The 26,247-nt window shown below is 43.9% G+C and overlaps 2 long non-coding RNA genes across 2 annotated transcripts; both read left to right on the top strand.

Moving 5' to 3' along the window:
* Nucleotides 1–384: 384 nt before the first annotated feature.
* On the top strand, nt 385–15,576 carry LOC128141135 (uncharacterized). The gene is made up of 4 exons (XR_008234922.1): nt 385–614; nt 1,927–2,021; nt 12,731–12,903; nt 13,649–15,576. It is a non-coding gene; the product is annotated as an uncharacterized LOC128141135 (long non-coding RNA).
* A 1,880-nt stretch (nt 15,577–17,456) lies between these two features.
* On the top strand, nt 17,457–23,976 carry LOC128140892 (uncharacterized). The gene is made up of 3 exons (XR_008234854.1): nt 17,457–18,593; nt 18,704–18,806; nt 23,101–23,976. It is a non-coding gene; the product is annotated as an uncharacterized LOC128140892 (long non-coding RNA).
* Nucleotides 23,977–26,247: the final 2,271 nt, after the last annotated feature.

The following is a 26,247-nucleotide window of genomic DNA, read 5'->3' as shown; positions in this document are numbered from 1 at the left end:
CGGCCCCGCCGCCCCTTATATCGCGGAGAGGGGCCCGCTGGGATTCCCCCGCCGCCCAATCAGAGGGGCTGCGGCGGCTCGCGGGGGGCTGAGGGGCGGCGGGCAGCGCCTGAGGCGGCGGGCGGGAAGGGGAGAGGGGAGAGGGGAGAGGGGAGAGGGGAGAGGGGAGAGGGGAGAGGGGAGAGGGGAGAGGGGAGAGGGGAGAGGGGAGAGGGGAGAGGGGAGAGGGGAGCGGGGAGAGGGGAGAGGGGAGAGGGGAGAGGGGAGCGGGGAGCGGAGAGCGGAGAGCGGAGAGCGGCGCCGGCCTTTCCCGTCGTGACCGGCCTTTCCCTTCGTGACCGGGCTCCCGCTCGCCTCACCGCGGTCCCGCGGCTCCCTGACTTGTCGGGGAGAGACAAGATACGCCCGGCGGAGGGGTCCCGGGGTCCGACGGGGGCAACAGACACCCCTCGGTGGTGAGAGGAGGGGCTGCCTGAGGAGTGGCAGGAGAAACCAGCGGCGAACAGCGAGCGGGAATGGGAACGAGCCCCTCTTGCCCTTCTGGAACTTGTGTTTGCTGGCTGGGACAAGGCAGCGGAGGAGAAACTGGCAGCGTGAACTGCTCGGCACCCAGGGTATTGCCTCTGCTTCACTGGGTGCTGGCAGGGCAGGGAAGGCATCCTGACTTTGTAGCGTGGTCCCGGGCTTGCGGTGTCTGGACTCTCTGGAAACGTGAGAGCAGGTTCAGCTCTTAGAAAGTGGTAGCGCTGAGCTCCAGGCCTGCCAATTTGCTCGTTTCCCTTCCTAAAATTAAAGGGAAAAGGCGATGGTCGAGCTGATGCTTCCGACTGCTTCTCACCTTAGCCCTTGTTAGCCCCAGAGCAAATAAAGAATTGAATAGGGAACCAAAGTATTTTCTGGAGAGCTTTCTAGTGTCATTCCCAGGGAAAACTGGAGAAGTGAACACTCTCCCCCGCCACAGACATGGGAACACGAACCACTCGTGGTATGTGTTGCGATGGGAGGCAAAGGCATGCAAGGTCTTGACAGCTGTGGGCATGGCTTGCTGATCAGGTCCTTTTGATTTAGGCGAGGATGACAGAGGAGGCACCTGTTGTGCAGAGAGATTTCCAAGGCAAAGGCCCTGTCTATTTCCATTTTCTTCAGAGACTCCCTTTGCTCCTCCCTTCCGTGTGCCAGAAAAAGAAGTTTGATCCTTGGTGACTCAGTCCAGCTCTGAAGGGACTCTCTGTCCTTCCCAGTTGTGGGTGCCAGTAATTGAGTGCTAAGCTTGGAAAGGAAACAAACCACTTCACATCGTGGCCTGCAGTGCGAGAAGTCATCACTCGGGGGGGGAATCCTTGCCATGACTGGTGGACCATCTGGCCCACAGAGAAATCTCAAGGAGATCTAAGGCAGCCAGTGGCAAAGGTGAGAGCTGCATAGAGAAGGATAAGCAGGATGCTTTGTCTCATGTTCCTGCATTGACATGATAGAGAAGGCCTCATCTTTAATTGCAACAGAAAGAGGTCCCAGTCTCTTTTTTTTTCCTAGGCTTCTGAGACTGCTTCATGATACTGAGTTTTGGTATAAAGATAGTATAAGGGCATACCAGGCTTTCTCCAAGCATGACACGTGCCTGGTCCAGGCCCCTCAAGTGTCTGCTTAGAAAGGATGGGATGAATCCTGTGTAGTGATGTACAGATGCAAGCAGGTGGATATTGCCTACAGGCAGATGCAACCAGTTGATGCAGATGTACCTGGTAGGTTATTTGCTGTAGTAAATAGCTTGGGTGTTAAGGTGACACGAGGCTTTTTCCAGAACGTGTTTTGTTTTTATCAGGCCCTCTACAAAGCGTAGTTAGCTTGTCCTCTTCCCATCATCTCCCTTTATGCAGTGCGCTAACGTGAAATGACGAGCTTGTCTCTCTTCCTTCTGCACATCAGAGCCAAGAGTGCCAAGATCTGCAGTGACACATTCACCCCCACCCGTGGTTGCAGAGCTGCTGCCTGGAATGAGGCTGTTCTCCTGCTTTGTGAATGTAAGTCTGGAAGGTTGCGTTTCCGTGTTTCGGAGTAGTGGAGCACATAAAACTAGCTGCTGTCCAAGCCTGGCTGTCAGACCGTGCGCAAGGTTTGACCATCATACTTTTCACTGGTCTTCTCTTATCTCACCTCCAGTGTCTTTAACGTGTTACAATATTGTCACGTCTCTTCTTTGCTACCCTTATCGGGCTTATCAGACCATGAAGACCGATTACTGGTTTTAGTAATTTAATTGTTTTATGAGAATTGGACCACTTAACTACTCCCAGGACAGATCACTGTATATATTCATGGGGACTTTCAAATACCGGCGAGCACAGCGTAACTTCCGCTCATCTCTGGAATCAGTCCCACACTCCAAGTGATAATAGACAAAAGGATGGAGGTACTAGAGTATTATTACTGGCATAAATCATTCCCATGAGAAAGATGTGCAGGGATTGTTAAAAGCAGGATCGTCCCCTGCTAGAAATGATTTACCTTTTTTGTAATGTGTTGAGATCTTGCAATGAGAAGGACTAGCAGTGTTACAACGTTTCAGGAATTCTGGTTGTAAAGAGACGTTACAAGTATTGCTGGCTTTCTAAATATGTCATATGCATTTATCAAGGCTAATGCCAGGAGAAGCAGTGGGCTGAAAATTAGATGTAAACACTTTTCACACAGGCTCTCTAGTGCTTTAATAAATAGATGAGTTCTTCAAGGGTTATTTCAACACTGAAGGGCAGCTTGGGAGGTATATTAACTACAAGAGAACAGAGCAGAAGGATTTGATGCTTTATATGTAATTCCAAAAAGCACAGCTGAGGGAAATCATTTGGAGCCTGTATGAATCTGAAATCAAATCAGGTTTAATGTGCTACCAAAAAATGCACATAGAAGAATTTGGTTTGGACCTCTCTCTCAAATTTCAGCTGTGAATATGCATCTTTGAAACTATTCAACCTGGTTTCTCACTGAAAACTGAGAAACAGGAACATCTGATTTGGATTTTGACATGTTGGACTAGAACAACAGAAAAGGAAGATAAAAAAGTAGCAGAAGGGAGTGACTCATATGGAAGAACATGGCAGAAAATAAAATCTCTTCCAAGTGCTTTGGGGAAAAATGGACATATGCAATAGGAAATAAATTTATCAGATGCTGTAGAGTATTTGCCAGCTTTAAAGTGTTTTTTTTTCTTCTACTGTTTTACATATTCAAAACTTGGTGTGAATATTTAATAATTAATAGCAGACTATTATCACTGCAGTTATAATAGTTCTTGTAACTGTAAGTTCCTTAAGGCAGGACCCATACGTTTATTAAGACTCTTTCAAGTCACAAACATTTTATAAATAATAGGCAGCGTCAGTGATTTGATTACTGCATTCCGCACATCTGCCTCCGTAAATTCAAGGGCTTTCTGTTAGCTTGACAAGGTGAAACTACCTACAAAGAGAAACACTTGCTGCTTAACTGTGTACAGGGACCGAACCACAAGCAGCACAGACTGCCAGGGCTGCACTGACCATCGTTTGCTGCTTTTTCAGGACTACAGCTCCCAGGTTCAGCTGCAGCTTGGAGATTGCTATCATGCTTCTGGGGAAAAAAAAGCAAATTTGGAGGTTGCAGCACCTGTTACTACAGAAAGAGCTTAAATACAATTTATTTCAGTTTTGATATGAAGAGAGGGAGAAAAGGATCAAAATAATTACATATTTTCTTCAATTTCAGTTTTAAAGTCACGCACCTGAATCAAGCAATGCATCTTACAGTGTCAGTGCCTACTGTCTGAATGTCTAGAGGACTGGAATGAGATAGGACTAAGCTATAAAGCATGAACCTTTACTCAGAGCTATGTGTTACTTATCACACGTAGATAAAAGACCTCAGCGTTTGGGGTAGACCTGTTATCGAAATGTATAAGAAAATTAGTTGCAAAGATTGCCACATTTGTTTAAAAACTTTAGTTGTTTTGCTGGATAACAGCATTTTTGACTGAGGGACTGATGCACAAATGGATTTTTCTCTACCAGAAAAGAGGAAGGGGCCGCCGTGAGAAATGCATCTCCATCCCGATCAGCCAGATTTGGCTATTAAAAGTAGAACAACCCCAAATCTCTTGAAAAGATCGGAAGGAAGGAGGTGTAAGAGAGACCAATATGCTCTGGTTTTATGGTTTTTGTTAGGACGGTGGGGCAGGGGGGGGAAGTCGGGCAGCCCCCCCCCGAGGGCCCGGCGCCCTGCACGGCTGGTAGCCGGGAGTGGTGGCCGGTGTGGCGGTCCCATGCTGACACCTAGCGACCACCTCCTCCAGAGCCCCGCCGTCAGCGGGCACCCACCGACCCTCCTCGGCGTCCAGGCAGAGGGTAGGCAAAGCGCTAAAAATTCAGAAATAACCCAAAAGGCTAACAGGCACAATAAGGGCTGTGAGCGCTTATGGGCCTCGGGTTGTAATCCCACACCTTGTGTTTTGGCTGCCTGCCCTGTAAATACGACCCTGTTCCTGGTGGCAGCTGTCACTGCAGCCCTTGGACCTTTTATTCAGACAAACACAAGAGAGTGGAAAGTGAAGAGGTGTTCCAGCATCAAAATGAGTGAATGGATCATCTTCTGCTGAGTACAAATGATGGTAGGACGAGTGGAGTTATTCTACTGAAAGCTCAACTGGAACTGCTGGAAATAGTGGGTGAATACTTCTTTCCCTCGGGTGTAATAGTAGAAAATCAGCAAGAACAACCAGGCAGAAAAAGCACAAGCTATGGCAACGCTGTGCTTGTTCTGGCTTTTTGGAAATGGTAGGTAGGCAGAGGACAGAAACTCAAGGCAGGGAAAAGCAGGCAGAGCTCAGTCTAGCAGGCATCTGGCCAAACACATATAGGTCTGGACTAGCTAGAGGTCATGGCTGTCGCCTGGAAGCATGACAGGAGTGTAAGAAGAACTGGAACTGCTGAAGTGTTAGTGTTTCTGCTGACTTCTTGTCTATCACTTGTCCATCACACAGCTGAGGCTTTCCTCTCAAAAAAATCCCCAAGTGATGCAGGAACGTACCATTTTTATTTTAGGGAAGGAAGACCTTATGGCTAAGGTACAGGACTTTGGATATAAGACTTCTGTTCTCAGTCCTACATGAAGCTTGCTCAGGTACTAACAAGGATTTTGATTACAAAACCTGCCTGAAAAATTAGGTAGATGTGTAAAGAGTCTATGCTTATAATCCCCTCTGCCATAGTGGCTATACTAATTATGTATTCATGATAATATAAAAGACAGCGAAATCTTCCTTTACTGTCTGATACTGCAAAGAACATCTCAATTCCTACAGCTTATAAGAGCACCCCAAAGAGTTTCAGTACAACAAAATGGTCAATATTGTGTTGCTCTTCAGACACAAGTGATGATAAAGGCCTCTGGCAGTAGCAGGGCTCTTTCTGAAGGAGACTTCCAACAGGGAAGGAGCAGACCTTCATGCAACTTTGAAGGTTATTTTGAAGCAGTTTATTCAAAGTAAGAGTTTATTTAATAGGTACAAGCTTCTGGGATAGGTTTTGCTCCGCTTATGTCACTAGTCATACTTTTTCCCCTTCACTAGGTGGCAGCAAGAAGATAGGTATAAGAAGTTGCAGGATTTTTTTTTTTTTTTTTAAATACCGTAAGCCGGGAGTTTTCAACTGGTTTCCTGTTTGAATGGATTTCTTTAGCAGTCCCCGTACACACACAGCCTTCAACAACCAAACCAGCCAGCAGCAAGTTGGTCAAAAGCACTGGCAGAGGTGCCTGAAACGTCTCTCCCACATAGGAGAGAAGAGACGCGACGTATCCACGGGCTTCGGTGCATGTTTCAGCGTGGAAGGAGAGATTATGTGGTCTGCAGTTCCCTCTGCTGGCAAAGTCTCTCCTTGCACCAGCCAGGCTCAGAGGCAGCCCGGGGAGGAGGGACAGGGCCACACTGAAGTAGCCTCGGATGTGCTGCCTGGGCACAGGGCCACAGTAGCCCTTGCCCCTTACAAGAGCAAGGGGGCATCATCCTTTCTTTCCTACCTAGCTCTAGTTTTTCTTGCAGGTGGGATACTGGATATTGAAACTGGACATACAGTTCCTGCTTCTCACACGTCACAGTCTCCTCCTGTTCTTCCTTCCCAGCACTAGGACAAAGTTCTTCTTTATGGCAGCCAGCAGTGCACAGAGGGCCCTTAGCTCTGGCTGCACCCTCTACAAACTTGCTGAACAGCCCTCATCATTGCTTCTGCTAAGAGAAGGGATGTGTGGATATTCAGCCCCGCACAGAGAGGAGAAAGCATATATTTTCAGGGAGAGTTTGCATAGTCTTATGCAGAGCTATATCCCAGAACATGAAACCTACTAAAGAGGAGACAGAGTGACAAGATCCCCAGCTGCCCCCTTAGAGTCCAAGCAAAAATGTTGCCTGCCTTCAATAAAACAAATGCTAAACACAGTCCGTTTCTAAACTGGAAAAAAGGTTCAATGCATGCCTTCCTCTGTTCTTCACAACTCTCTTATAAATCCGCCGTGCATCTTGCTAACTCTCCACAGCTGGGTGCAGGGAGCAGCTGGGATCCCTTTCCTAGCCAAAGCAAAGGAGATAGCCCTTCTGTGGTCCTCTCCTGGCACAGGGGGCTGCATGACACCAACATGCAAGTGCTTAGTTTTCCAAGAATAAAGTGTTGATGGAAGCAGTAGGATGCAGAAAGAAGGGATGGGCTGACTGTTCAGACCTGAATGACTGTATAGTCATGGTGTGGCTAGTGGGATGTGCAGTGTGAATGTAAGTGCATTGTCAGGTTGGTGCAGGCTGGCAATCATGGGCTTTGGCTTCTGCGCTCAAGCGTAACAATGAGTCCCTGTTGTCATACCCTCAAGTCTTAGAGGCATTAAGGAAGGTGCAGGGGATTCTTCTGGTAATTGACTTTCTAAGACATTGGCTTCTCCCATCGAGTATGCCTGTTTGGCTCTTCCCCCTCTCCAGAACTGACCCATGCATTAGAGAAGGTGATGCTTGAGAGATCTGGATGTGACAGATGGCCTTGAAGAAAAACTGAAATGAAAAGATGTTCCAGCGTGGGTGAGGGCTGACGGTGGACGCAGGATGTGTCACGGTTCACAGAAATGGAGCCAGGCTTTCTATCAGAAGGTTTTTAGAGGAGGGATTTGGGTTCAGAATAAGGTCTAGGCTTTTCTCCCAAAGGCAAATGATCTGTTCTCTTTCCTGCCTTTCAGGAGGTTTCTGCTTCTCTGGGCGCTTTCAGTTTCCTCCTGCAACGTGAATATCCCAATCTAGCAAGTGTGGGAAAACTTGGCTGTTCTAATAAGACAGGGGAGTAGTCGAAAATGGATTAAGAAGGGATTGAATGTGTCTTGTGAGAGCTTGGCTATTGATTTCTAACCCTCCCATTCTGATGTTATTGCAGAAATGATTTTCTCCTGCACCATGCAAAGATTAAATATTAATAAATAGAAAATTAAAAAAAAGGAGGAGAAAAAGACCAGATCCCAAGACATCCCACTGCACAATTAAAAAGTAAATGAAGGATTTCTGGAATGAAAAACTTTGTTTCCTCAAGTTTTCCTGAGCTCAGAGTAGAAACATAAGGGGTTTTGTTGAGATCATTTATAATATTTCTATTTAGTGTTTTGTAGCAGAGGTGTGTGAGTTTGAGCCACATTCAATTGCAGTAGATTGAGTATAAAGATGATAGAATAAAAAAGGATGGAGATTTACTTAGATCCCATTCACCAGTGACCTATTTACTCACTGATGATGAAGTAAGGGGGAAGATGCAGGTCTACTCTGGCTTCGCTTACGCTGCATCCTGCAGTCATACTCAGTTCCATTAGGTTTCTATTTATTATTTAACACAAGAGATGGAAGACAAGAAACACCAAGATGATTTTTATGTCCTAGGCTTTTCACTTGCACAGACATTGTGCAGGCTGCTACTTCCCATGAACTCTGTGGTTCCCAAGTGAAACCCACATCCTTGGGTCTCTGAAGCAGGAGAGGAGCGGGCAGGCAACCTCTGCATGTAGAGCAGGGCTCCTAATGCGCACAGGCTTTGCAAGGAAATCTACTCCCCACTTTGAGCTCTCCTATGAGAACTGCAGTTACCATTCTGCCCCATCTTTCCCCTCATTGCAGAGAGCTGGGTAGTAACTGAATGAAAAAAGGGCTCAATGAGAATGTCCCATCCAACTTCTGCAACATCAGTATTCTCTCTGGAGCAGGACACACATGGAAAATACAAATGAAAGTTTGGAGGCATTTAATATGGAAGACCATTCTTTTTAAGGGAGTTGTTACCATGAGAAGGGGGCTTGCTAGGGTCTTATCCAAAGGCTGCGTAAGTGTATGTGTGTCTACCTCCCATCATTCACATTCTCTCCCAGCACTCTAAAAGGTTACTTATGTTGGTACGTTGTCCAACAAATTCAGAGCAAAGTTAGTGAGTGGAGACAACAGAGGAAGGAAGAGGAAATAGCTCTAGGGTCCCATGAGCATAACCAAAGGCAGGATTTAGCCCACTGCTTGTCTCCACTCCCATCTGCAACAGTCAGCAGTGTTGCTGGCTGATTTCCATTCTAATCCAATAGCTTTCAAGCTTCACAAGATGTATGATCAGTGTTTTACATCCCAAAGAGGCCCTTCTTTGACAGACTCATAGCTGGACATACCTTGTCTGTTCCTGTCTCTATTCATTTTCTTTTTTATGATCTCCCTTGAATTTAGTGGCCATGGCTGGTTGTGGCTTTGCTGCTGTCAGTTCTTCATGGCCTTAATGCTCAGCCATTTGAAGTCAGCTCTTCGGCTTTGGATCTTGTCCCCGCATTACTCATTTCATTATGGTCCTGTAGCCTGTTCTTTGTTTCCTCAGCAAAGCAAGCCCAGGTGGGACTTTCAAGATAGATGGGCAAGCCTGTGGAGAGAGACCCCTTACTTGGATGGCAGAACTGCTGACCACCAGTAGAGGAGGGGTAAAAGGATTGTTTCTCTGGATTTAAGGGAATTTGGTAGATAAATTTGTGCCAAGCACATGGACAAATGGAAACCTGGCCCTGGGCTTCAGATTCTGCTGTAGGGCTGAGCAGATGGGGCTCCAGTCTTTAGTCTTTTACCGATTCACTGTGTGCCTGAGGTGGCCCAGGTCCTTGAAATCAGTGGGAGTCAGGAAGCTAAAGGCTTGTAAAACCCTGGCTATAAAGTGCTAGAGCTTCCGCAGCTTAACAAGTGACTGCCTATCAGCAGAGCTGGAGTACCTAATCATGTGCACTCAGTCTGTTCTGAAAATAATACATCCTAAATTGGAGAGTGGTCCAAGAATGCTTATATAGACAGTTATTAGGGATCAGCTGATAGGTGGTAACCCTGTAAGCCACAGTAAATCAATTGCTTTCTGTTATTCGTCATGCTCTCAGCTGCTTTCTGCGCTTCAGTTCCTCGTCTTCAAAATAGCAGTGTTTGCAGTCCTGGGGCCTGAGAGGATCATACACAAATGATTGTAAAGCACTGATGTTGTAGATAATGCTGGAGTCCCATACATGTTCTCCAGTGTTGCCTGGTAAGATGGTACAGTAATAGAAAAAAAGTGAGTAAATGCCCTTGCTGGGTGTATAAAAAGAGCATGTGCAGATTATCCAGCACGTCACACCTAGGTTTAGAAGCAACATACGGCATTATTTGGCAGACACTAGGCAATATTTAGTGACTACGCGAGCTATATATAATGGAATTACGGAGGGTGTGAGAAAGCAGCACCTCCTCCCATCTGCCCCTCGTAAGGGACGCAAATGCTTTGCTATAACACTGTTCCCCGAGAGCTAGAACTTTAGCAAATAAGGGACTTTATTAAGTTGTTAATAAGATTTCATTTTCTCAGTAATGCTGTGGTGCTACATTATTAATTTAAAACTGTATTTAGCCTGACATGCTAAAGTGCTAGGCCTCATTATTAATGCATAAACCCATGCCTCTGTTGTTTAATTAAACACCATGATTATGAAGTTCTGATGTGGTTTAATGATAGCAGGCTGGAGTGGCAGTACATTCCTGTGCTCAGATCTCCCCCATTCCCCCCTCCTGCTACCTTCTCCTTTCATTTCCCTTTAAAAGCACAAATGCAGTTGTTGTTCTGCTGAATAAACACCACATGACAAATGATGTTGATCTTCCCAAGGTGACATAGAATTGCATTTTTATTTTCCTAGGCTTAGCTTCTTATTGACCAGAGATTCCTATCCTTGATTTCTTAACAGCTCTGAAGGTAACTGTTTGTATTTCCCCAGAAGACAATGTAATCCTCGCTCCCAATAAAGTCAACAGGAGTTTCCAACTGATTTCAGTGGGGCAGTTTCACCGAAAGGCAAGAAGAGACCTAGAGAAGAAGCCTAGACCATTGTTGTATATGTCTGTTTAAACATGGTCATTCCTAAACAGTTGTTACCTTGGAGATGGAGCTTGGTCAAGGGAAGATGATGTTGTACTGAATCACATAAGAATTAAATGGATCTAGACCAGGATAATAAACCCTGTGGACATTTCCTTGTTTCGGTTTCCCCACTAGCATCCTTCTGCATCATGCTCAAGTGTTTTGGAGTCATTGTTTCATGCAGCCCATAATTTATTGTATTCTCCTTGTTGTCCTTTGCATGACCAAGACTTTCTGGGTATTTCTGGGAGACTTTCTGCTATGTATTCCCTCCTTTATCCCCTCAACATTTGGCTTCATCATCTTATTCCTCCCTGTTCCTTGTGATGATTCTTTCTGAACAGCAGCTTACCCAACTTGGCTTGCAGACCCTCTAACTTTATTGACTAGGAGTAAAATTAAACATATTCTCATGTACATTCCTGATTAATAAGCATTTACGCAGATCAGCCCTCTGTGCCTGTGTTTCTCTCCATACCCCTTGCCTGGTTGTCTGTTCAAACAGGAAGTTCTTGGCTTTGGAGCCTGCCATCTCCCAAACTTTGCAGTCCTCTCCTTTTGAAGTCAAGGGGGGGTTTGCTGTGGTCTTTATTGGAACCAGAATTTTACCGCAAGCGTTTTTAAGCCAAGGCAGACACCGGTCTCGCTAGAGGAGAAGGACAGTGAACAAGTTGCATGACTGCATCAGGAGTGCAGGAGCGCTCATCTTTCTGGCCGTTTCTAGCAGGGTGGGTGAAGTCCCTCTCTATTGCCATCCAGGTGAATTCACAGCTGACAACTAGTGCTTTGCTCAGCAGAGCCCAAATTCTGTTTTTAAATAGCCATTTGTTTGAAACACATCTTCGATTCTCTTCCTTGTATTTCTCAAAGAAGAAATTTGTTCATTATAATCAACCTTCCTTTGCATTCTTGCACTGCAAGTGAGTGCACAGATCTGTTCTCTGCATGGGCAAATACAACAGAAATGTTACCAAGCTTAATTTCCTTTAGTTAGATTTAGTAGATTTTTTTTTTTAAAGTATGTGTTCAGCAAAGTAACCTTTCTCTAACAAAGAGATGACCTTTTTGCATTTATGTAGTGCTTGTTGCTAGGATTTAGATCTTTGCTGAAAGCTGTTATTTCTCTTAAGTACGGGAGAAAGTGCATTTTCACCTCCATTTGGGTAAACTGTCGTTTTCTACTGTTCACTGCTTTTCTCACCATGGAATAATAATTTGAGGTTCAGTGGATTTTTTGAGAGAATGCATTCCAGGAGTGTGGTAGGGCCTGGGAAGTCCTCTACCTTGCTGGTGGGGGAGAAAAGGAAGAGGAGGGAGAAGGCTTCTGAAATATTTAAGGCTTCTGAGTACTGCAGTTGCTCAGCTGCTGCCATCAAATCATATTCAATTTAGGAGGGTCATGCAGGTATTTTATAATCGTACACAAAAAGCAGCTGGTGGGTAGCTGAGAAGCTATACATGTATGCATAATATATTATTTTTTGGTGGTAGCACTAGCATCCATGGGAAGCCACTTTAGGTAGATTTATGAGGATTCTGTCCAACCGTGATACTGATGAATAACAGAAATAATCTAATATTACTCTTTGTATAGCTGCGTTACTGGTGTTATTAGAAGTCATACCATTAATACGTGATGCAGTAGGAACTAAGCCACTTCACATGCAGTAGGCTGTAACAGAGTGAAAGGGAGAGTTAGACACATGTATGCAGATCACTTCATGAGGCATAGAAATTAGTATCTCACTCTTTCTTGAACTGTTTCCTATATTAGCTTCTGTAGGTAGTGAGAGATGAAAGAAACTGCAAAGAGCAACTTGACTAGTTATCTCTCTTTTCTCTGCAAATTGAGCATGGGAAAATCCCTTAATTCCCTTGGTGTTGGAAATGTATGAAGACCCTGCCTGCTGGGGAAAAGGACCGAAAGACTTCAAGCATGTGCAGCTGCAGTTGTCTCCAAATAGGAACATGCAAAGTAAAAATGTCCCCTAAGAATATTTACACTCTTCTTGGTCAAAATTGCTCTTCAAACACATGACTTCATAAATTGGATGTGCTGTTTGCCAGTCTCACAGTATTTCAGGAAGTGGAAGGCAGTATCGTAAGCGTTTATCAGTCGTGTAAAATACATCGTGTAAATAGGTTGTGTAAATTGAATTGAATGGCACAAAATTGCACTGCGCAGTGCAGAGTGCATTGCATGCTGTGGTTTCCAAAAGGTCAGTCAGGCCAGCCAAGTTAGCAGGAATAGTCCCTCTTTACATCCTCTTTCTGTCTCACAGGCACTTAGAAGCGAGAGAACAATCGACAGTTTCTTTGCAATTGAAACAACTAAAATTAATCAAGTCCAAATCCATCCTGTCCAAGAGACCGTGAATTCAACTGGATCAGAAGCCCTTGGTTAAGCAGCCCCTGAAAGTCTATCAGAAGTTTATTAGTATGGTAATTTATCTGGGTAAGCGCATAAAGATGCTAATTGAAATGTTTTTTTATGCATTATTTTTTAAAGGCAGAAAGGCTGGGGATTTTCTAGGAAGAAAAGTAGAATTGTCACTTATGTTTCATCATGTCATAATGTTATAACTTCATTATTTTCCTATGCTTCACTTTAATTTTTTTATTTTAAACACGAAGAACAAAGAACTTGATACTCCAAAGATTTGGGGCTCGTGCCACGTCTGGTTCTGGTCTTGATGCATGGAGATAGATTGAATTAATCAAACTTCTTCACACTGCTATTTAATCGGGTTTACAATTAGCTGAGGGCTGCAGGTCTCCCGGGCCTATCAGCTTTGCAAGCAGAAGCTGTAATACAGCAGCTCTGCAGCCACACACTGGGAGTGCCTTACAGACCAGATTGTCATAATGTGGCATGAAATTAAAGCGTGATGTTACTTGACAACAGAATTTCAATTTCTTCCTCCCCCCCTTTTTTCTCTTTAACAAAGTCTCTACCTAGAGATAGGCCTCCCTGTTGAGTTGCACCCACCTGCTCTAAGCTACACAGCTGCCTTCAAAAGAGTTTCTGATACTATTAAACCAATCTGTGTTCCATTACAGTCATTCTGATATTCTTCCCTGTCTGCTTTCAATGGCAGATTATTTTGCTGTGAGGAGCTAATAAGCATACAGCTCTTAACTTGTTTCAATTCTTACTCAAATGTATTGATTTCGTCTCTCCCTCTCTTCTCTCAACACAGAGGGTTTTCGCTGGCATCTGTTCTCCCCAGACCTGCCTGCACAGTTATGTCAAGCCTCCTCAAACCCACTTCCATTCAGATAAAAAAACCAGAGGAGTGGAGAGCCTGGGCCGGTTTTTCCTTCCATCACCCTTCATCTCTCGAGAAGCAGTGTGGTTTGGAAATGGGATTTATAATTCCCCCTCCCGCAAGCAAGTCAAGATCTTGTGAACACCACCACCACCACAAATTAATTATCTGGGTGTTGATGATTCTGTGTTGTTCAGGAAACCTGTCATAGGAAGAGTTGAAAAGAGAACATAATGAACCCAGAAGGGCTGGCTTGAAAGAGGTGAGGATCAGGTCAAGTTGATAATGGAGGATGTTATTCCCTCCTTGAACTGACCTGGAATCTAATCTAATTCAATGTACACCTTAGAAATCAATGGGTATGAAGCATTCGCTGCAGTTGTAAAGGAAAAGGTTGGGCATATGTTCCTGATGGTGAGGAATGACTGTGGAATGAGCTCCCAAGCTGCAACTCTTGAAGGTGCTGGAGTTACACTGGACAAGGAGAACCAGACTCTAGGTTGAGAAGCCTGGCCAAGTGGTGTACATGGGGGATCCACCTCTGCACCTGCTGAAGGGCATGAGTGAGGCTTCTGCAAAAACAAGGTCTGGCCTTTGATGACAGTTTGGTTTCTGTGGACCATGCTCACTGCGTTCTCATGACTTCTCTAGGTCTGGGAAGTGATCAGACCCACTGGTGGCCTGGCCTTTCAATTTGCAATGATGGATTCTGCTCATTAGTTCTGTGCTTTTTTCCACCTCTGAATTAAAGAAGTGTTTAAATTCTATCTCTTCTAATATCAGACACTGAATCAAAAACCATATTGTATCCACAGAACAATACTTGTAGGTGGGTGACAGAGGTGAGATTTGTGCAAACCAGGCATAATTATGTCTTCTTCATTCACTTTAACTGTATCTGCTGCCTGAAATGGCACAGAGCTACAGTTCTGAGAGTTTTTTGGACATATTTAATCAGAGTAGCCTCCATTTAGTTATCAAACACAGGAGCAAAATGAGCTTTGCTTATAAAAAACCCCAAACTTTCTAAACCTCTGTCCCCCATTGCTCTCCATTCTTTTTTCCTTCCTGCATGGTGCTGAGCATCTCCCAAGGATTAAGCGATTATTCAGAAAATTGATTCTGCTCCCATTGAAGGTGATTACTTCCCCCATGCTGAAATCCACAAAAGCACAATCAGATACACAACTAAGGTAGTTTTAAGCATTTGCATCTTATACAGGTTGGCCTGCAAACACCTGTAGTTTTTCTGGCTGATAGCAACCATTTATGGGCATAGGGGGTAAGGAAAAAATCAGTGAACTTTAAAAAGCAAAATAAAAAGGGAACATTTTTCTGATTGAGAAAAATCAAGCTTAATGAACTGAGATGAAATAATTTCCTCAATTTGCTTGGACATTTTAAATTAAAAGCAGAGTGTAACCTCTGCTTGCAAATTACTGTAAACATTTCAATCCCTCTCTAATTCATGGTGAAAGGGAGGAAAGGCTGGACTATGGAATATTATTCAAAGATCACTCTTGGGAAGTCAGACTCTTTGTTTTCCCCTGTTTTTTTGGGCCAGAGTGTCTAGGACTTTACAGAATTTTATATATATATATTCATATATATATATATATATATGAATATTTATGAAGAGCTTGCTAGTGACAGACCAGGCTGGCCCTGCAGGCCCAAAGGAATTAATGTAAATTCCAGTCAACCATGAAAACCCACTAGAATTGAACTGTATTTCAGCATGGTGGATAAAGCACATCAAAGAGCAGAATTTCTATAAGATAATTACACACAATGCAACTCTAATCACAGAAAGACTGTGGATATTGCTGATAAAGCGTAATAAATCTTTTATGACTACGCCTTGTTCTGCTGAATCAGCTTTCTGTTTCTATTGCACTAAACTCCAGATTCTTGCCCTTATTTATGTATTTACAATTTTAAAAAACACATCAGCTAACAATTTACTGTAAAGGTTTGAGCTTATTTAGATTTTTGTTGTTGCACTTGTTGAAGTGCAGTTAGATCAACAACAGCAAAATATTCATCTCTCCTGTCTGGCAAGTCTGCAGAAATAAATTGTCTGTAAGCTGAGAACCTGCCTTTCTGTTGTATTTTAAGAAATTGGAATAATTTCAGTTTTGACAGTTCAAAGTGTTCAAAATCCAGGCTCCTTCCTTCATATTCTGTAGCACCATGAATTCGTCTCACAGACTCACAGAATGGTTGAGGTGGCAGAGACCTTTGGACTCTCATCTAGTGCAACCCCCCTGCTCAGGCAGGGCCACCTAGTCCTCAGGACCACATCCACTCACATTTTGAATGTCTCCAAGGATGGAGACTCCATAACCCCTCTGAGCAACTAGTTCCCGTACTTCACCCTCACAGGAAATTTTTTTTCCATACATTTAAACAGAATTTCCCGTGCTTCAATTTGTGCCCATTGCCTCTTGTCCTTTCAGTGGGCACCACTGAGAAGAGTCTGGCTGTTTCCCAGCTTCCCACAGCTGCTGTCCCCTTACACGCAAGTGTAAGTCTGGGGAGTGAGCAAGCTCTAGCACAGTACGGGCCCCGAGCAGCAGTAACCTGTGCCAGGGATAAGGCCTGATGCTGTTAACACCCCATTCCTACAGCAGTAGGGGAACTGGAAACATAGAGTGTGTGGTCACCGACTGTTTCTTGACTGTTCTTGGGGACTCCTTGTGTCTCACTGTGGATCTCGCTCGTATATCAAAACATCATCTGAGCACCAGCAGCCACGTTTATGGAAGGTGTCTTTACTGTTCCTTAATCAAGAAGCAAAAGTTTGCCTTCTTCATGTGAGCTTTGCCCTTCATTTGTCTTTCTGGCATATGGGCAGCAGAAGGTCTCTGCTTCTGATAGAGTGAAAGAATTTTACATATGGTTTAATTACAGTAAATTATCAGCAAAGGGAAGAGTTTTCAGGGGGACAGCTGAATCCCACTCATGGGTTCAGTGAACGTCTGCCCAGGATCTCAGTGCTCTGCCATGTTTCACAGTGATACTTTGTTCCACCCCAGAAGACAACTGGTTTGAGAAAAGTCCATCCCTTGGTGTCTCTCTGTGCTGGGAACCTTTCTCAAAATGACAGCATGGGAAATGTGTGGCTTATTCCGTCGTCTCAACTTTGTGCTCTGGGAGGAGCATGGAGATGAATTTGACAACAAGATCAGTATTTCCTAACCCCAGGTTCCTATCCTCTTCTAATTCCAGAACTTAGAGGCTGATGTCCTCTCTGGCTGTTGTCTTCATTAAGTCTACGGCAAGTTTGAACATGAACTGATGTATCGTCTGGCAAGTAGCTAGATATTCTCTTCCCCATCTATTGCACATTCCTGATCCCTTCAACAAGTGCATGTTACTCAAGTTATACTTAAGGATTTCCACAGCCCTTGTGAGTGCACCATAACTTCAGAGCCTTATTTATATTAGTAGCATCACCCTGGTTGTCACCCAATGGGAAGTGCTTTTGTATGCAATCCCCCAAGCAGACATGAAAGACCATGTCAGGACAATGGAGGGTTGCAGAAGATGTTCTTCCTTTGCCTGATTTACATCATATCTTTGAAAGTGTATCCCTCTTGTGACAGTCTGAAGCGAATAAACAAAGTTCCTTGGGAAATGGTATGCAGTGTTCAAACACTTTGCTGAACTTTAATGTTCTGTAAGTTGTAAGAAAATGACTACAAAAGCCTTGGAAGAGCAAAGGAAGAGAGTTAGCTCAAGGCAAGGTGATATTCCCTCATTAAAATCTATTTGTGCAAAGTTAAGATGTCAAAGAAATTTCACTTCTTCCAAGAGGGTATGAAAGCCCATGTTATTAGTGATCAGAAGGGACTTGGGAGTCCTATTTGCCAAAGAGGAGGGTGTAGTGAAAGAAAGGAGAAGAAAAAAAAATTGTATTTGAGCATTGAATGTTATCTAAGAAGAATAATGAATTCAGCTGCCTTAAAACAACAACTTTTGTTACCCAAGTACAGATCATAGAAAATATTTTTAAGGAAAAAAGTCTTCCGAATGTGGGCTGAGATTCTGCATGCAGTTTTTCAAGCCATACTGCTGCACACAGAGACACCCACAGTTCCAAGGGTAACCAACCTTGTACCACTTCACCCATTTTCATAGAGGGTGAATGAGGTTGCTAAAGACCAGATTATTAATTCTTAGATTATCCAGATGTATGCTTTTGTGGATGGTGTGTGCCCCAGAACCGTGGTATCACAGGCAGGATTAGAATGAGGTTTAGCATTAAATCTGGCACTTCTTTTCGTATTTTCATAGCTCAAGGATGACAGCATCAGGGGTTTTTACAATCCATGAACCAAACACTCCTCAGATGCAAACCATTTTGTGGTTGTTGGGGGGTTGGCCTTTTAGATGCAGGGGTTTTGGCAGAATCAGCATTTGCATCTGTGTTCAAAGTTGCCTGAGCAGAGATGTGGCGAGGAGCGCCATGTGGTCAGCCTGCCCTTAACTGCTAGGGATTGGAGGGGAAATGAGTCTGGGCCTTCGATTCTGCACTTCATGATGTATTAGCCATCTGCAACAGTTGGAAGAACTGCTAAAAATACTAGCCTGAGGTACTAATAATCCTGCCTCCAGGAAAAGTAGCTTTGGCTGATGGTGGGGCATGCAAGTGAGCCAGACTGCAAAATTTAGCAGCATTTCTGGACACCACGTGCCAGCAGTGACCCTTTTCTGTGCCTCTTTCCAAGTGCCATACTCCTCGACAGGATCTGCCGTGGGACCCGCTTGTGAAACTCAGCCCGTGCTCCAGAGAGAGCAGCCGTGTTGCAGCGGGGAGGGGGTGGCAGCAGACGAGACTGCAGCAGCACACACAAAAATGGAGTTAGGATAGGTAAGCTTATGACCCTCCAAGGCCTTGCCAGAGCCTCGGTTGCTCCGTGAGCGGTAACTGCTGAGGATGTGCATAGTGCTCGCTGCATGCTTTTTTTCTCTTTCCCATAGAAATCAGCAGAAATCTCCTATCTCTGCCTAGGCTGGCCTGTCCATCTGTTTTGACAGCTCCTTTTATCACTAGTAACCATGTGAAGTATGAGCACATTAAAAGGTAAGGCTCCTTTTTTGTGCTGATAGTAGATGAGGCCCTCCCCCAGTTTTGCATTAATGTAGAGTGGCGACGTGGCCACGGGCTGATTGCATTTGCTAATGTTAATCACCAAGGGGCCAGGCGAGGTGAATAAGTGAACTATATTTTATTCAGTTTGACAGAAGGAGGAGTCGAATGGAAATGATTTTTATCTCTGGTTGTGGCCGACCTAAATTAATGTTACCTCTGGTGCTGAAAGGCTCAGGAGAGCAGATGTCTGTATTTTATATGCTCTCCTTCGTAGGGGTACCAAACTACACATCAGACTGTGCGTTAACTTATGGACAAAGCTGATCTGTGTCCCCAGTTGCATGGGCTGTGCAGCCTGAAAGATGAAGATAGGGAGTGAAGTCACGGTTTGTTTTGCCTGCTTGAAACAAAGACAGGTGACTAGAGCTGAATTTCAAGTGCTGGAGAAGTGGATGGCAGGTCCTTTAGCATGACGTGTACAGAGGGAAAGCGGGGAGGGAAAATACCTCAGCAACTCTTCAGCAAAACACTAATTAATTGCTGAACACCAGTGATGATTACTATCCTGCCAGGAGTGTAGACCTGTCTGTATTGTTTTTGTCTGAGGAGACTCTGCACTCCCAGACCAGGTAAACAAGGTTGCATGTTGGACTGTTCCCAGACTCACCCAAACCTTGCAATCTAAATAATACTGAAAGCTTTCAAGGTTTAAATAGGGGGTAAGATATTGCTGCTGCAGTGCCCAAGTGGGAGGGAAGTTACTAGAAGCCTGGCAAGGACCCTTGTCTCTAACGTCCCTCCTGGGGAGCAGTGCTGTGGGCTCCCTGCCAGTGGGATCTGAGGTGCTGCTTGCCCAAAGGCTCTACAGGGGATTGGTAGGAGAATGACCAAGGCCTGGCAGTACCACCAGAAAACCTTTCCTGCCTTTCATCTTGCTTTTTTTTTTTCCTTGGGAAAGTATCTTGCATTTGCCTCTTCCATTAGCATCTTGCATTTGCTTCTCGGAAAAAGAAACACTGTGCTAATGATAGATAGGTTAAAACAGAGCAGTCACTGGAAAGAGAGAGGATGGAAGAGGCTTAACGAAATCTACCCAGCGAATGAAAGAGAGATGGGAAGGAGAGCGAACAGGGAAGCAAATGTGATAATTGGCAGAGCGTGGTAAGTAGTGCCACCCACACAGCTATGGGTGGGATGTTGGGAGCTAAGGCAAGAGGCACTGCAAGCACATTTCCATTTCTTTATTCTCTGTATCATGTTCCTCTTCTCATTTCAAGGTCTGATCAAGTTTGACTATCGTCACCCCTTTTTGCTGTAAAGACACCTATTAATGTTGACAGTTTAGGTGGCTGGGGGATGTGGTATTAGTACTGACAAATGCTGGTAATTTGCAAGCAATGTTTTCCCTCTAGCACCAGTGGGAAATCACCTAACCTTTGCCAATAATTCTCAACATAACTCACAAAACCTCATCTTCTATCATTACAAGGAGCAGCATTTCTGAAAATTATCAGCTGCTTCTTGAATCCATCCATGCTAGACTATACAGAGGAGGTGATATTAATCAGTGTGTGAGGCCCACTGTAGTATTAAGGATTCTCTTACAAGATCTTTTTACCATATGCTCTCTGATATTAAGCTTATATGATTATGCTTTCAGATCTTTTTTTTCCAACTTGTCACATCACTTGGCTTTAACTATTTTTTAGCTGTTGTTACTATATCAATTTTTTTAACCATAATTTGCTTAACATGTCTGTGGAAAGCACTTGGGTATGTTTTTGCTTTAAACTAACACTGATTAATCAATAACTGGTGGACTGGTATAAGTGTAATTGGCACAGATCTGAAGGCTGCAATGGGGACAGTGAGCTGAGAATCTGACCCGCCATCCATACACTGAAGCATAAGTAACAGATATGCAGAAGTGCTGAGCTTAGAGCAGCTCCTTTGGAGGACATTGAGCTGTTGGCCAGTTAAGTCTTTGGCAAATCTTGCCTTAATATTTCAACTGAGAATATACAAAGAAACGACACTGGTAGAAAATATCCTGGCACCTGTGCTGAGCCGAGGAACCTCCTGAGTTCACATACAGCCTGATCTTATTTTGCAGAAGCTGTAGCCAAACAATGCTGATAGCAACTGTCTTTAAAGTGAAATTAAAATGTAATGAGGGTGGGAGGCAGGGACAAGCTAGCATGGACCATCTGAGCTGTTGCAATTCTAGAATTCATCAGTGCCGCTGAAAGCGGAGCGCGGCTGTTGTGTTATTGATGCAGGGGGAGAGCGAGGTTATTGCATTATTGACATACAGTAGGTGGAGAAAGATTACCATGTTAGCAGTGGTACAAGAAGCGAGATTATCCAAATGCAATAAGCCATTGTTACAGCAATGACATTTTTCCACACCTCCCTCCCCCCCCCCTTATCCTGTCCTTTCCACCTCCTGCCTGCATAATATTAAAGGTCAGTAATATCCAGACAGATGGTTGGGAGGGTTTACGGAGAGGGCCTGCTTTCTTTGGTCATTTTTCTGAAATGGTGATTGTGCTCAGAAAAAAAGAAAGCATTTGGGTTTTCCGACTGGGATTAACTCATCCAAATGCTATACTAGGCAAGAGAGAATTTGGGTTAGGAGATTGTCCCTTTCACTGACATCTGCGCTACTCTATATGACAGCTCGGAGAGGCACAGCTGCATCACAGGCACTGGAACCAAGAGATAAATGCCACTGGATTTGGGGTCTTCATTTAATAAATAACTTTACTAAATGTTTTTTTGCTGTGAAAAAGGGGCAGCAAACCTTTTGCGGGGGGATCTCTGCAAGTATTGATCCTCAAAGGACTCTGATCCCTCATTAAGAGAGTATTTATCTCTCAGGTTCACTTTTTTTGCTTCTTGTCTTCTCTTATATTTCAGTTCCCTGGATTTAGTTCTGTCTTCATCTGGAACTGCTTGTTTGCTCTTAGAGCAGGCTTCCTAATACTAAACCATAATTGGGTAAAATCATTACCCACTGCAGAGAAAGTGACTCACTTTGTAAAATACCCTCCCCAGAAGATGAATCAAGCAGTGTTCATGGGTCAAATCTGCAGTTCAGAGAAGTTCATGTCAAGATTCCGCATCGACGGTCATGAGTTTTGGAGCTGGCCCGAAGTGAGCAGCTCATATCCTCTTGGATTTAATTGGGTTACAGGGGCAACTTCTGATCCCTGATCCCCAGGGAAGGAGCCACAAAGATTGCCACGTCTGCAGCAATCTCATCTGTCCATCGTCGCAGTCAGGGAGAGAAGAATGGCTGCTTAATCAGACGCACAATCTGAAAATGTCACATTATTATTTATGAAGTGTTTAATAATCACACCACAATCATTGGACGCAGTGAGGTGGAAAACGAAAATGTATTTTTTCAAATAATATATTCAAATTCTGTTATTTTGGGAGAAAAAAACCTAAGTAAATGATTTCTTTTAATTTGAAGCATACAGTTTGTGCTAGTCTTGCAACAATGCCTCATTTATGCGTGGCTCAGAAGTCACACACAGCTGGGGCAGTCTTGAATTTAGCAGCTAGGATCAACTAGATGTGGCCTTCTGCTGTCCACATGCATCTCTGACTTGCTGTTGTGAAACCTGCAAAATTAATTCAGCTCTCAGCATCACAGCCCAGGCGCTGGATTTTCTCTAAGAAGCAGCAGACTGAGAAGTTCAAACCTGGCTGTGTCTGTGAATACTACCAATAATCTATAGCTTTTAGGTATTTTTTAGATAAAGCTATACTACAGTGGCATTTTCAGCTGAGAAAAAGAAACAGCTCTATCATAAAAACCACTTACTTAACTATCCCGGGGTGGCTGGAGGGCAAACTGCATTTGGATAGATGTGGGTCTGGAAACTGGAGCAGTGCAGGGAGCGTTTCTACCGTGGGCAGGTATTTGCATGATGCTGGAGAACATGGCTTGTCTCAAAAGAAAGGCAATCAGTCTACTGTGCTTACTGAGGGAGAAAAAGGAATATATAGTGTTTCTTTTCAGACAGAAATTAATCTGAAAAAATGGATTAGTGTAATTTGTAATTATTAGACATGTGTGTCTGGTTTTTCGCCTGTGTGTTTCACCTAATAACTTTTCCATCTTGCTGTCTTTCCCTTTGTGACCAGGGAATTATTTTGTAGAAGAGCTTAAGCTTAAAAACATAAACACCTATCCTCTCTCACTGTTTTGCATCCTTTCTTTCCAGAGTGGCCTTTTCTTTGCTGATGTCTTGCTTTATTTTCCTATTTTCAGATCACGGCTCTTATTTGGAGTAGGGTCCTGCGAAGAGCTGAGCTGCTCCGTGTCCTGTCGCAGGGGAAGGGAGTTCAGGGCACATTATTTCTCCAAGGCTGGAGCCTTTGGCTGCCTCCTGGTTTGTGTGCCAGCACGATCAGCAATCGAACACAGCCGAGGGGATCGCAGAGTCCAGGCATGTACCGCTGCTCAGGAATTTGTGCTCCCTCTGTTGGCTGGCTGGCTCTGGAGCAGTGGAGGAAAAAAAAAAAAAATGTTATTACGTTATGTCAGGCAGAAAGAATTTCTCTACTTTTAATTGCCTGGTGCCCAGCAAGCCAATTTTGGAGGGCACTATCAAAATAAAGGGCCTATGGCTTCAAGAATGTGACTACCCAACTGCTTCTGATTTGGTGTGTTGTGGATAACTCAGGGAATTAGACCTCGATTCATTTAAATGCTTCTGTCTGGGGTATGTGTCTATGTGGGAGAAACAGTGTGAAGCCAGGGTGGGTGGGCTCAGGTCTGTGTAAATCTGAGCAGCTTCAGGAGCCGCTCCAGCACATCCCTGGGGCAAAGAGCCTTCATGGTGCATGGCAGCCAGACGTGTCCCCAAATTTGTCATCTGTGCTTTGGGTCTGTTTGTGGAGATGGTGCAAAGCCTTGTGCTTGGCGTGTGCCTCTGTGGTGATGCTGTCAGCTCATCCGCAGCTTGCCTCCACACACACTTGCAGCAGAAATGGGTCTGCCTCTCTCCCCCACACCTGCACCTCCCACCCCACGAGTGTGTAAGTGATGGCACGGGGAAGAAGACAACACAGGCCCATACAGACATGTATTTCATATAGCTTCCCATGTATCATATCATCTCTGCCGATTAATGCGGTGCAATCAACAGTTTAATATGTTACTACTAAATACGTTAATTATATTATTCCTTTCTGACACTGCAATCACTAGATTTTTATGCTTTGATGCTGAATCTAGTAAAACTTTAAATTAGAGTAATTAAATAATTAGCTGTAATATGTGACAAGCCAACAAAACGATTACTGTTTTATTATTTTTGCGGTGACATCGTCGCTTCTGTTTGTGTTCAGGAAGCCAGGCCTTGCAAGGGAGTATACAATCAGGAAAACCATCTTATTTCAGAACCAGAGATCTCAGCCAGAGTAAATTTTGACCAGGGAAAGTAATTTGTACTGTCTTGAGCTCCAACAGTAGCTCTCCATGTTTTTCTCACTTCTGTGTCTTTGTCTTTAAGATATACTTCACCATCCCTTTCTCCTTAAGAATTATTTCTACTCTTTTCCAAAGCTCTACTGTCCCTAATGGCTTTTCCCTCTCCGTTTAACCTTACACTTCAGTGCACTTGTTTAGGCTTTTATCTTTGGTTCAGGGCTCTGCTGTTTTCTGCCTTTTTTTTTTTTTTTTTTAATTTATATATATTAGCTGCCCAACACATCCCTGTGACAACTGGAAAAAGAAATATCCCCTTTTCTGCCTGAGGAGCTCCTGCGGGGGAAAATGAGTTGGGTGAGGTTTCACGGTATAGCAATGGCAACCTGAAATGTATCAAACTGGACAGCCCTGCAAGAGAAATGGATCTGTCAATGCCACGTTGTGGTATGCTCAGAAATCAAACATCCATTTAGATGAGCAGGAAGATTGCCAGCACAGACCTGGGCTCTTCTCTTTCATTTTCCCTCTTTACCTCTTCTCCCACTCCCTCTGGTTCTCCCTCGCTCTCCCGTTTATTCATGCAACCACTTGTGCCCGAGCAGCACACAAAGTGCTTGGGAAATCACTGGTTGCAGCAATTGCAATTACTAGATTTTATAACTCTTTCGGAGATCATTGAGATTTTTAAGTTGACATCTGAACAAGGTCCTGTTATGAGGATGTCAGGCTGGGGGACCCTCCTGAACGACAGCTTTTGTCCCTCCTGCACACGTTCTCCTGTTTTCAGCAGCTCTTCCAAAAACTGAGAGCAGCAGTGATGTGTTTTACAGCCCCACAGAGTGTGAGGAGAAGTGACAAGATTTTCCTATAAATAAGACTCTAATCACACAAATGTGCAAACCCCTTAGGAGGGATCCAGGTGAATTTCACACTCTCTGATAGGTTTTTGTTGTTGTTTTATTTTCTTGTCTTTGGGTTGGGGTTTTTTTTGCTAATTTTTTACATCGCTGCAAGTTCTGGGCTGCACCTTACATTTTTTCTTATAGACAGCTTAGGCTAGGTCCCCAGAAACACAAAAAGGATCTAAATTAAATACTTCACAGCAATGCAGCACTTTACAGCCTTGAATTGACTATTAATCCTCACACACTCTCTTTTGGCCAGCAATGTAAAAACAGTCTGACTCCTCTAAAATAAGTGGAAAACAAAGCAAAAGAGCCAGGTTAACTGTGGTTGCCCAGTAGCAGCATCGACTTCAGTGGGCTTATGTCAGGGGTTAATTTGGCTTAGAGAGATTCTGTTTTTAAAAAATAATCCTCCAGTTTTCCTCTCGTCCTATCAGCACCTTTATTGGGTGGGTACCCATCCAGTAATGACACTCATACCCCTGACAGAACATAAAACCACCAAGCCTTTTGCTGTTGCTATTTTTCTAGCAACGCAAACACTATATATATTCCTCATGATACATTTCAAGCATTTTACATCATATGTTCATATCTGGCATCACTGGTCCCTGAGATGCTGCTTGCTGGTAAGCTTGATGGGATATGAATTTTGTTAGCTTCCCTGGGGAAAATTCATTCTTTCACTTGTTTTAACTTCTTGTTTTAATCCTAAAAAGGAGCGGCAGGGAGTAACCTTGCAAAGTAGGAAGGATATTTAAGAAAAAAGAGAGAAAAAGAGAGTCATTGTCGAGCAGGCTTTTTTTTTTTTTCCCCATAAGAAGCACTATTTTAAAATGTTAGAAATTTTAATATAGACATGCAAATGGATTTTTTTAGCAAAATTAGTGGAAATCCAAAAATAACACCATAAGTAATTAAGGCACTTTGCTACTAACTCCTGAGGTATTTGGTAGGCTTGGCTCTTGCCCAGCAGAAGTTGGATATCATTGCAGGGAGAGGTCTGTAAACTAACTTACACCAGGTGGAAGTTTGATGAGATCTAACTTAAATACGTGCCTTTTAGGGCATGTTACAA

The sequence above is a fragment of the Harpia harpyja genome, chromosome 1 (assembly GCF_026419915.1).
Source record: "Harpia harpyja isolate bHarHar1 chromosome 1, bHarHar1 primary haplotype, whole genome shotgun sequence".
NCBI classification, from domain to species: domain Eukaryota; kingdom Metazoa; phylum Chordata; class Aves; order Accipitriformes; family Accipitridae; genus Harpia; species Harpia harpyja.
This window is presented reverse-complemented; position numbering and strand designations above follow the sequence as displayed.